An 8,288-nucleotide genomic window follows, 5' to 3' on the forward strand; every position below is an offset into this window, starting at 1 on the left:
ATGAGCTCTTGTGCAGTTTACAGCCCTGCTCAGACAAAAGAGGACTACCAGACATCAGTTTGACTGACAGCAGCCTTCTCCAGCACTATCACAATCGATATTCATTAACTGAAGTCTATTGGACGTGGGGATTTTCTGTCATTAATTAGCTAAGTGTCTATCTGGGTGTAGTTTATGAAGGAACTTTTAGGTCTGTAACTAAAAGGAACTGCTTTTCTGTAGTTTTGTAGCCTTGTCCCTGGGCTTCGAAAGGAGAGAGAGCCACAACTCTTAGATCCAGAAGAGAGAAACAGCAGAGGGAAACTTCTCTTCAGAGCTGAACGGTGATGTGGTTAGTGCATGGCTTCAGAGGTAACTGCCTTGCTTCCCTGTGGTTTCTAAGCTACCATCCTGTATGCACAAGAGAGGAGCAGAACCTGAGCTGTTTGGGAACATCAGCTGCTCAGCCTGGTGTCTCCGACCCTCCTGCTTGGGGATCTGGAGCTACTGGTCAGGCACTGGCACCACACTGCAACCCAGTGAGCTCACCCCATCCTTATAGCTGGAGTGTCTGTCAGAGATGAACGCTGGCTCTTCACAGGCTGCTGTGCCAAACTGCTGAGAAATAAACCCTCTCCATCAGGGTGTTGTTGTTGACAGTGCACTTAGGAGGATGCGAGCGTCAACTCCATCCCAGCAGAGTTAAACCCTGCAGGATCCCTGCCCTGCTGGTGTCCCTATTTTGTTGATAAACGAACAGAGAAAACCTTATCAAAATGAACAGACTGCAGCCCTGTTAACGTAGCTCCACTTGTACTGAAGATAATTGATGCTTTAATAACGCTACACATTATCCAGATTGTGGCTGGAGTGCATATGTGAGGAGAGGCATCAATCACAGGTAGTTGTATTCAACTTTTATCAAATGTTTAGGTGGGTGGCAAGGTGCATTCCTGTGCTGCTCTCGGGGAAAGAGCGTTGGGCTCTGAGATAGCAAGTGAATGAATCATCACCTGCCTTTGCCTGTATCAATTTCCTGCGGATTGGGAGAGCGAGGATTTACGTTTCAATTGTTGCAGCAGGACACAGGAGATGCCATGTGCTGCTGTGCTGGAAACAGACTTGATGAAAACTGCAGCTCCCACCTGGAGGGCATTTGGTCTCATGATCTAGTAGTGATGAAGAGCCAGGTCTCTACATGTTGATGCAATCTGTGACCACCTGCCAGCCTGTGGGCAGGCCATGGGGATGGCTGCTGGTTATGCATCATGGGGGCCTCATGAAGTGCTTCCATTACTCTGGCTGGATCCAAGGGTCGGTGTATGCTGATCTCGTGTTTGATGTATCAGTGATATCTGACATTTCCATGGGGTGGCTCCAAGCCTCACTGAAACCAACAGGAGCTGGAATGGATCTGCAGACAGATCCCCTGCTGGTGCATCCTTTCCCAGAGCCTGGTGTCCTGCACTTGGTGCATCATGTGTGAAGCAGTAGTGGGCAGCTTTGAGAAACAGTGCTCTCCCGTGGAGCTTTTTCCTTATTAAGATGATTCCTGACAGACATCCTGCCTGGCTAAAATGCTTCCTTTTCCTCTGTCTGGCTGAAGGCCTGGTTTCTCAGAGATATTTAGTAAATGAGCTCCTGTACTCTTTGAAGAGCTAAGTATAAATATTGATGAGAGCTTTCATTCTATTGCAGCATGCCCACAGATTTATGGCTTGGTTTTAAGAAAAACTCTTTATTTCATACTTTTGAAACAAATTTCATATTTTTATACAGCAGGGATCGTTTGCCCAGCAAAAATCCTCTCCTATTTCTGTGCCAAAGAGTGGGAGGTTGCAGCTCCAGGTCCTCCTCCTTGGGGGTGCTGCTGTCATTGGTAACTTATGCTTGAGGCTGTAGTCCTGGCAGTCTGTTATGGTGTAACCTGCAGAGAGCAGGTGGTGGGGAAGAGGATGAGCTGATCCTCAGCAGCCAGCACGGCTGCTCTGCTGGGAGCATCCTGCACGGCTCTCCCTGTAGCATCACCACCCCAGAGAGCAGCTGCAGGGCTGGCTCCTGCCTGCACCCTGTGCTCGTCCCTTGTTTCAATGGAGCTGCTGCCCTTCATGCTCTGTGCAGTCGTGGCAGCAGAAATTGCTATTGAGTAGTTTTATCTGCTGCCAGTCTCTTATCTCCTTGTTACAAGGCTGTAGAAAAATCTGCTTTTTGAACCATGAGCATGCATGGTCATGGAGAAGAACAGATTAAATAACTCCTGTGTGAACCTAAAAGATGATCAGAGAGAAAAGCGGTGTGCTCCTAGCATCAGTCCCACCATAGTGATGCAGGGAGCACTGAGATTGTTTGGTCTCAGAAAAGAATCCCAGATTCTCCTCAGGATAAAATAAGGGAGTAGGAGCTCATGATGCAGGAGGTTTGTCTTGCTGGAACAAGCACTGTACCTGGGCAAAACGTATGGAGGAGTTTGCATAGCCAGATAAGTGCCTGGTACTCAGTGTAGGCTCAGAAAATATGGTCTCATGGCCTCTGCTGGCTTTCAAACCAGTGATGGGTGAGAAATGTTCATGTGGATAAGTAATGAAGACAGGGAACATCCAATTAAGCACTCGTCTCTGCCACCAGTAGGAGCTATGCCTTTATCACTCACAGAATGCTTCATAAAGGCTCTCGATGGTTCCCACTGAGTACAGCAAAACAGAACAGATAGCTGGATTCTGTTTCTGCTTTAGGTATTTCTAACATTATTTCTAACACTGCTGGTCTAAATATGATCTTCCTTTGTTTTATCACTGTTTGGAGTGCCATTATCAAAGTGAGATTAAAATAACTACCTAATAAAATTCCAGATTAAGCTGCAACTATGGTACATCTTTGCAAGCTGTAGAAAGGTAATAGCTAACTGCATGGACTTGGCATGTTGTCGAATAACTGCCATAAAACATGTTGATTCGCTTTATAGTTTTATGTCTGTCTCTGCATAATAACCATAACTACAGTTAGCTGCTTTTGGGCTCTTAGAAAGATCTCCTTTGAATTTATAACTTGTTGCATGTGCTTTGTTTGGCTTTTACAATCCCCAAATAGCTTAAACAAAATACCAACAGTAAGCAGGACTGGGATTGGTCCTCAGGCATAGCAGCTGGGCTGGTGCAGGGAGAGAAATGCCTCCCTGCTGGAACATGCTGAGCTCACCGTACAGGAACCTCACAACTCCAGGAAGCAGAGAGCTCACAGAACACAGCACTGCTATTGCCTTACAGAACTGATAGTACTTGTGTATTCCCTTGATTCACCATTTATTCTTTCAGTTCAGATCAGTGATCCGGCACTTGGCTCTACTTAGGGTATTGATCAGTCCAGAATCCCATCTGCTACTTTGCTGTAAGATATTGTAAAACTGTTGTGAAGCCTTGAAATATTTCCGAGGAGGTATGGGTGCCTTGTGTTCTCCTTGCAGATGAGGATCTCAGGGAGCAACTCTGAGAGGCAGGTGAGGGAGGATTACCTGAGCAGCCTTATAGAGGGGAAAATAGAATTCATTTATAGCTGGAGCACCAGAAGTGAAAATTAGCTTTTGTGTGTTTGCCTCTGAGTGCCAACATCGAGCAGTAGGGTCAGGTTTAGCTGTGAGCTCTTAACCTGTGGTAAGATGATACATACTTTCAAGACAAAAGGATGCAATAGGAGTCAGTTGTGTGTATGTAAGGCCCTCAGTGCTGCCGTGCAAGCTGGCTGTGCTGTACAGAACTGCTATGGACAGGGGACAGCAGGAACTGCCTGCTGTGTGTCCCCTGAGCTCCAGCACGGAACCTGCTATTGCCAAAAAGAGAGACTTTAAAGGCTCTGAGAAGGGACAGGCAGGAAAGAAGATCAGAGGGAGACTGCAGTGCTGCCTCAGAGGAGTTTTTCTCCACCCACACAGGAGTGGGAGTGTGCCATATGAAAAGGGGCTGCAGGCGCTTCAGAAGCAGAGCTTTGAATCCCTTGAGCAAAGTTTTCCTTTGAATTAGCCAAGCAAAGTTTCCTCTCTCTGCTGTGAGCCACTGCAGGGTGCTGACCCTGATTCCCAGGGCTGGACACGATGTGCTTTTGGGCTGCCTAAAAGCATCAGCGTATGTTGGGCAGAGCTGTCTGTCCTCCATCTCATGGGGAAAGCACAGCAGCCACAGGCTTCCTCAGCTCCCAGCAAAGCCTCCCTTCTCCATATATCCCTCCAGGCTCCAGCCCTTCCTCATGGCTATGTTTCCAAGAGACTTTTTTTGAACGTGTGCGAAAAGCCCTCGGTAGGGTTGGATTACTTACTGAGTATAAACGATGCTGGAATGTTAATGCGCATTTCAAAATGAATGTTACAGAGAGGATGATAAGTTTGCTAAGTGCAGAAGTGCCGCACCAAAGATGAATTCAGCCTGGGGTGTTTTCTGGCAAACGTGTCAGCATCAATCCCTGCATACTGCTCTGAAATGCTCCAGCTTTTCTTGACACATGAGCTGTGAGAACCCCAGAAGAGGCAGGGACAACAAGGTCTGTCTAAGCACTAGAAAAGTAAACTAATCCCCCCCAAAAAAATCACCCTGAGGGTTAGCAAGCCACCAACAAATACAACAATAGGCTGGAGTTGCAGAGCATCCCTGGAAGATGAGAAGATCAAGCCCTGGAAGCTGCTGTCAGGGAAACCAGCAGGACTGAAGTCTCCAATGGCCTGGGACTAATTCCGCCCCTGTCTGTAACAGGCGAGTGATGTGGTGGATGCACTGGCTGAGGAGGTGGATTTGCCTGGCACAATGTGCATTTTAATTGCTCATTTTCTTTTTCTTTCTTTCTTTTTTTTTTTTAATGTGATTTGATTGCAAATTATGCTTTCTGCATTTGTAATTAGAATGTACAGCAGATGGTGGAAGCTTTGGCTGAAGCGATGTAGCCATTAAAATAATTCATGCTATCCCGATAGTTTGCTGGGAAAGGGGTGTTCTCATGTGAAAATACCTTGGGAGGTGCTTCACTGCAGACACCCTTCTTAAATAGTGCTGGAAAATGGTGGAAATCAGCAGAGTCCCACTGAGCTCAGCATCCAGGCTACAGCAGAGCACCTAGGAATCTGTTCTCCAGGGAGAGACCCACTTGTCCTTGTGCAGGTGAGTGATGCTGAACTAGAGCCTCAGAAGAGTGGCGAATGTTCATCATATTTTCAAAAAAGTGAGGAAAATTCCCAAAGATTTGCTTAAATATAATTCAGACTGACTTTCAGGCTTGTCCTCTTACGCTGGGAATGCTTGCATCCCTTCTGGCTGTGCCACACTTACCTGCATGCTCTGGCTGCTGCCTGGGAACAGTCATGGCCACCTTTGTTCTTTAACACAGCAGTACTGTGAGCCCTTCCAGTTGTAGATGTTATCTAAAAAGAATTAAAGAAATATATTTACAAACATAAGCACAGGTATCATTTAAGACAACAAATAACCAGGAGAAGTGAAATGGCAGTAATTCACTCTCATTTTTCCCCCGATGTTTTTGAATGCCTCAAGTTTTCCTCTTATGCTTTATGATGTTATCATGCTCCTGTCTAAACTACTACCTTAAAATACGTTCTATGGGGTTATTTCCTCCATAAAACACTGACAATAATAATTTCCCCTGTAAAACCTTCAGTTCCTCCTTGCACTGCAATTTTGGATCTGCCAAGCCATCTGCACGTATGGTTGGTGAGCAGGTACCTGCTGTCTCTGCTTACCACAAAGATATCCCTCAACTTTCTTAAAATGAAACATTTTTCCTTAAGTTCAGGTATCTATCTGCTGGAGGAGTGAGCGTGGAGGGCGGAAGGAAAAGAGCCTTGTGTGGTACCAGCCTTAGGGTCTCAGGTAAAGGATTTTTCCAGTCATGTAGCAGCTGAGGCTTATTTATGGGAAACAGTGAAGTTATGAATCCAATTCTTCAATTTTGGTAGTATGCCTAACATGCCTAATGAATGCTCCTTCAGCTCCCTGCAGATGAAGGCAATGCTTGCCCAAGACAAAGCAGCCTTTTCTGCTCCCCAGTGTTTGAGACACTTGCATCTAAAGGTCAGGCAGGTGATGAAAGCTACGTGGCCTAGTGCCTATGCTTGGTGGGATGCTGAGGCACACGACAAAGAAGCTGGGCAGCAATTCAATCATCTCCCTTCTTGGTGGTGGAGGGGGATGGAGGCCATCAGTCAGAAGCAAGGTAGGCAGCTGGCAGAGCTCATTCTGCTTTTGTTCAGTCCTGTATCCTCAGGACCTGCACCTGGGGTGGCTGTGCAGGAGACCAGAGGATAGAGCAGAAAGTGCTCAAGGGCTGAGGGAAAGCTCCATTGGTAGCAGCAGTATTTTTAAAGGTTGCATGGCTGTGAGAGAAGAACTGTTCCCATGAAGAATCTTTGGGTCCTCATTATGTGAAAGTAAGATGGCAGATTTAGAAATCCTGGCCCAAAGTGCATCTCATTTCCCTAAGTCTGACAACCACACACTGCAGCTCTCGTCAACACAGGGAGCTGTCAGCATCCCATCACACCTCAATGACCAGCACATGATAACCCTTCATAATTGCTGTCCTAGAGCTAACTTGATGGATGGATGTTTTGGTGCTGCTTTGGACTGTAACCACTGCAGACTCTTCGCAGCAATACAGGTGGGCATGTCCAAGAGTGAGGTTTGCTGGATTTCTTCACTCCAGGGGTTTGCTGTAGGCACACTGCAATTCCAGTGGGGCAAACTGCAGGGGAAATTGGCTCCAGCATTGCCTGAGCTACACAGAGCTCTTCCTGCTGTGCTAAATTCACGCGGGCAGCTGCAGTAAGGTGTGTGCTTTGGGCAGGTGGCAGTGGTTGAGCTGTTCCCAAGAAAGAGGTGACAGAAGCACAGCATGTTGGCTTTGTGCTCGGTAGCAGGTGCTGCAGGCCATGCTTCTTTAATCTTCTGTATCTTGTGCAAATCTTCCCCAGCACTCTTTGCAGGCTGTCACTCACCTATGGCAACGTCCCCCTGGGAGAAACTGTGCTGGTGCAGATCCTCTGTGTGAGCTGTGCCAGGGCTCCCCGCCTGTGACAAGGCTCTGCTTTTCTTCTTTTAAAACTTATCTTTCTTCTTTGCTTTAAAAATAAGAATTAATGTGCTGTTCATCTTTTATTTCCTTTTCATGCTCTGAGCAGTGAGTAATTAGAGCTACATCACACTGGAGAAATTACAACAATATAATATTTCTACAGTTAAATCTGCATAAGTATAATATCTTTGAAAAATAACGAGCTCCTCTAAGAGAAATTAATTATCCCATTGGGACAGTCATTATTCCAAAGCAAAAGAGCCCAGGTTTCTTTGCTCGCTTTTATTTTGAGGATTTCTTTCACTTGAAGTACTGGCCCCTTACTCCAGCCCTTTTGTCTGTGGCCAGAACATAAATAACAATATTAAGTGGTGTAAAGTCTATCCTGGAGACTTTTACAGATCTCACGAGAATATTAAGAATCTTTAAAATTAAGTCCAAGTGCATTTTGCAGATCTGTTTCAGTGCTATCTATCATCACTGCTCATCCACTGGCTCAGCCCGTCACGTCTCATTTTCCTGGGTTAGTTCTTTTCTTGTGAGTTTCTGCTGCTTCTTCCCAGGAACAGGACTCCACTTATCAAAATAAGCATATTATCTATCATAATATTGTCTACCCACACTCAAGTCATTATATTTAAGACAAGACTTCTATTTCAGGATGGGATGGCACAGCTGCACACTGTGTGCCTGCATTCGACATCTGCACGCAGCCCTTGGGAGCCAACCTGCAGACCTGGCAGCAGCAGGCATGACTGCAGCCATGCACAGCACATATGGCTTAAATCACCAGCTAACATAGATGATTGTACGAAGGTAACTTTAAAAAAAAAAAAAAGGAAAGAAAAAGCAACAGAAGCACAACACCTCAGTGCTTTCAACAGACTGCGTCTGGTGGGCTCTGAGGGGCTCTGCCCCAGCAACCAAAGCCTGCTGTCAGGTTTCAGGTGTGCCTGTGAGCACTTTTGCTCTTACGGTGACTTGCAAGGATTCTGGTTGAATCCCTGACAGCTCCAACTACTCTGTTAGCCTTCGTTTTTCTGCTGGACCTAATCAAAGATACTGTTTGTTAAAATCCTATTGTGTCAGTAGCAAGAACAAGGACAAGCTCCTCTGTGGTGATTTAACACGTCCGACAGTTCCGTGTAGAGATTTATTACAGCCAGCAGAAAGTGCAAACATGCAATGCCCAAGTCATTACTTTTAATTTGCCATTTCTTTAAAAGAAATGTATACACAAGGCT

The sequence above is a fragment of the Lagopus muta genome, chromosome 17 (assembly GCF_023343835.1).
Source record: "Lagopus muta isolate bLagMut1 chromosome 17, bLagMut1 primary, whole genome shotgun sequence".
NCBI lineage: Eukaryota > Metazoa > Chordata > Aves > Galliformes > Phasianidae > Lagopus > Lagopus muta.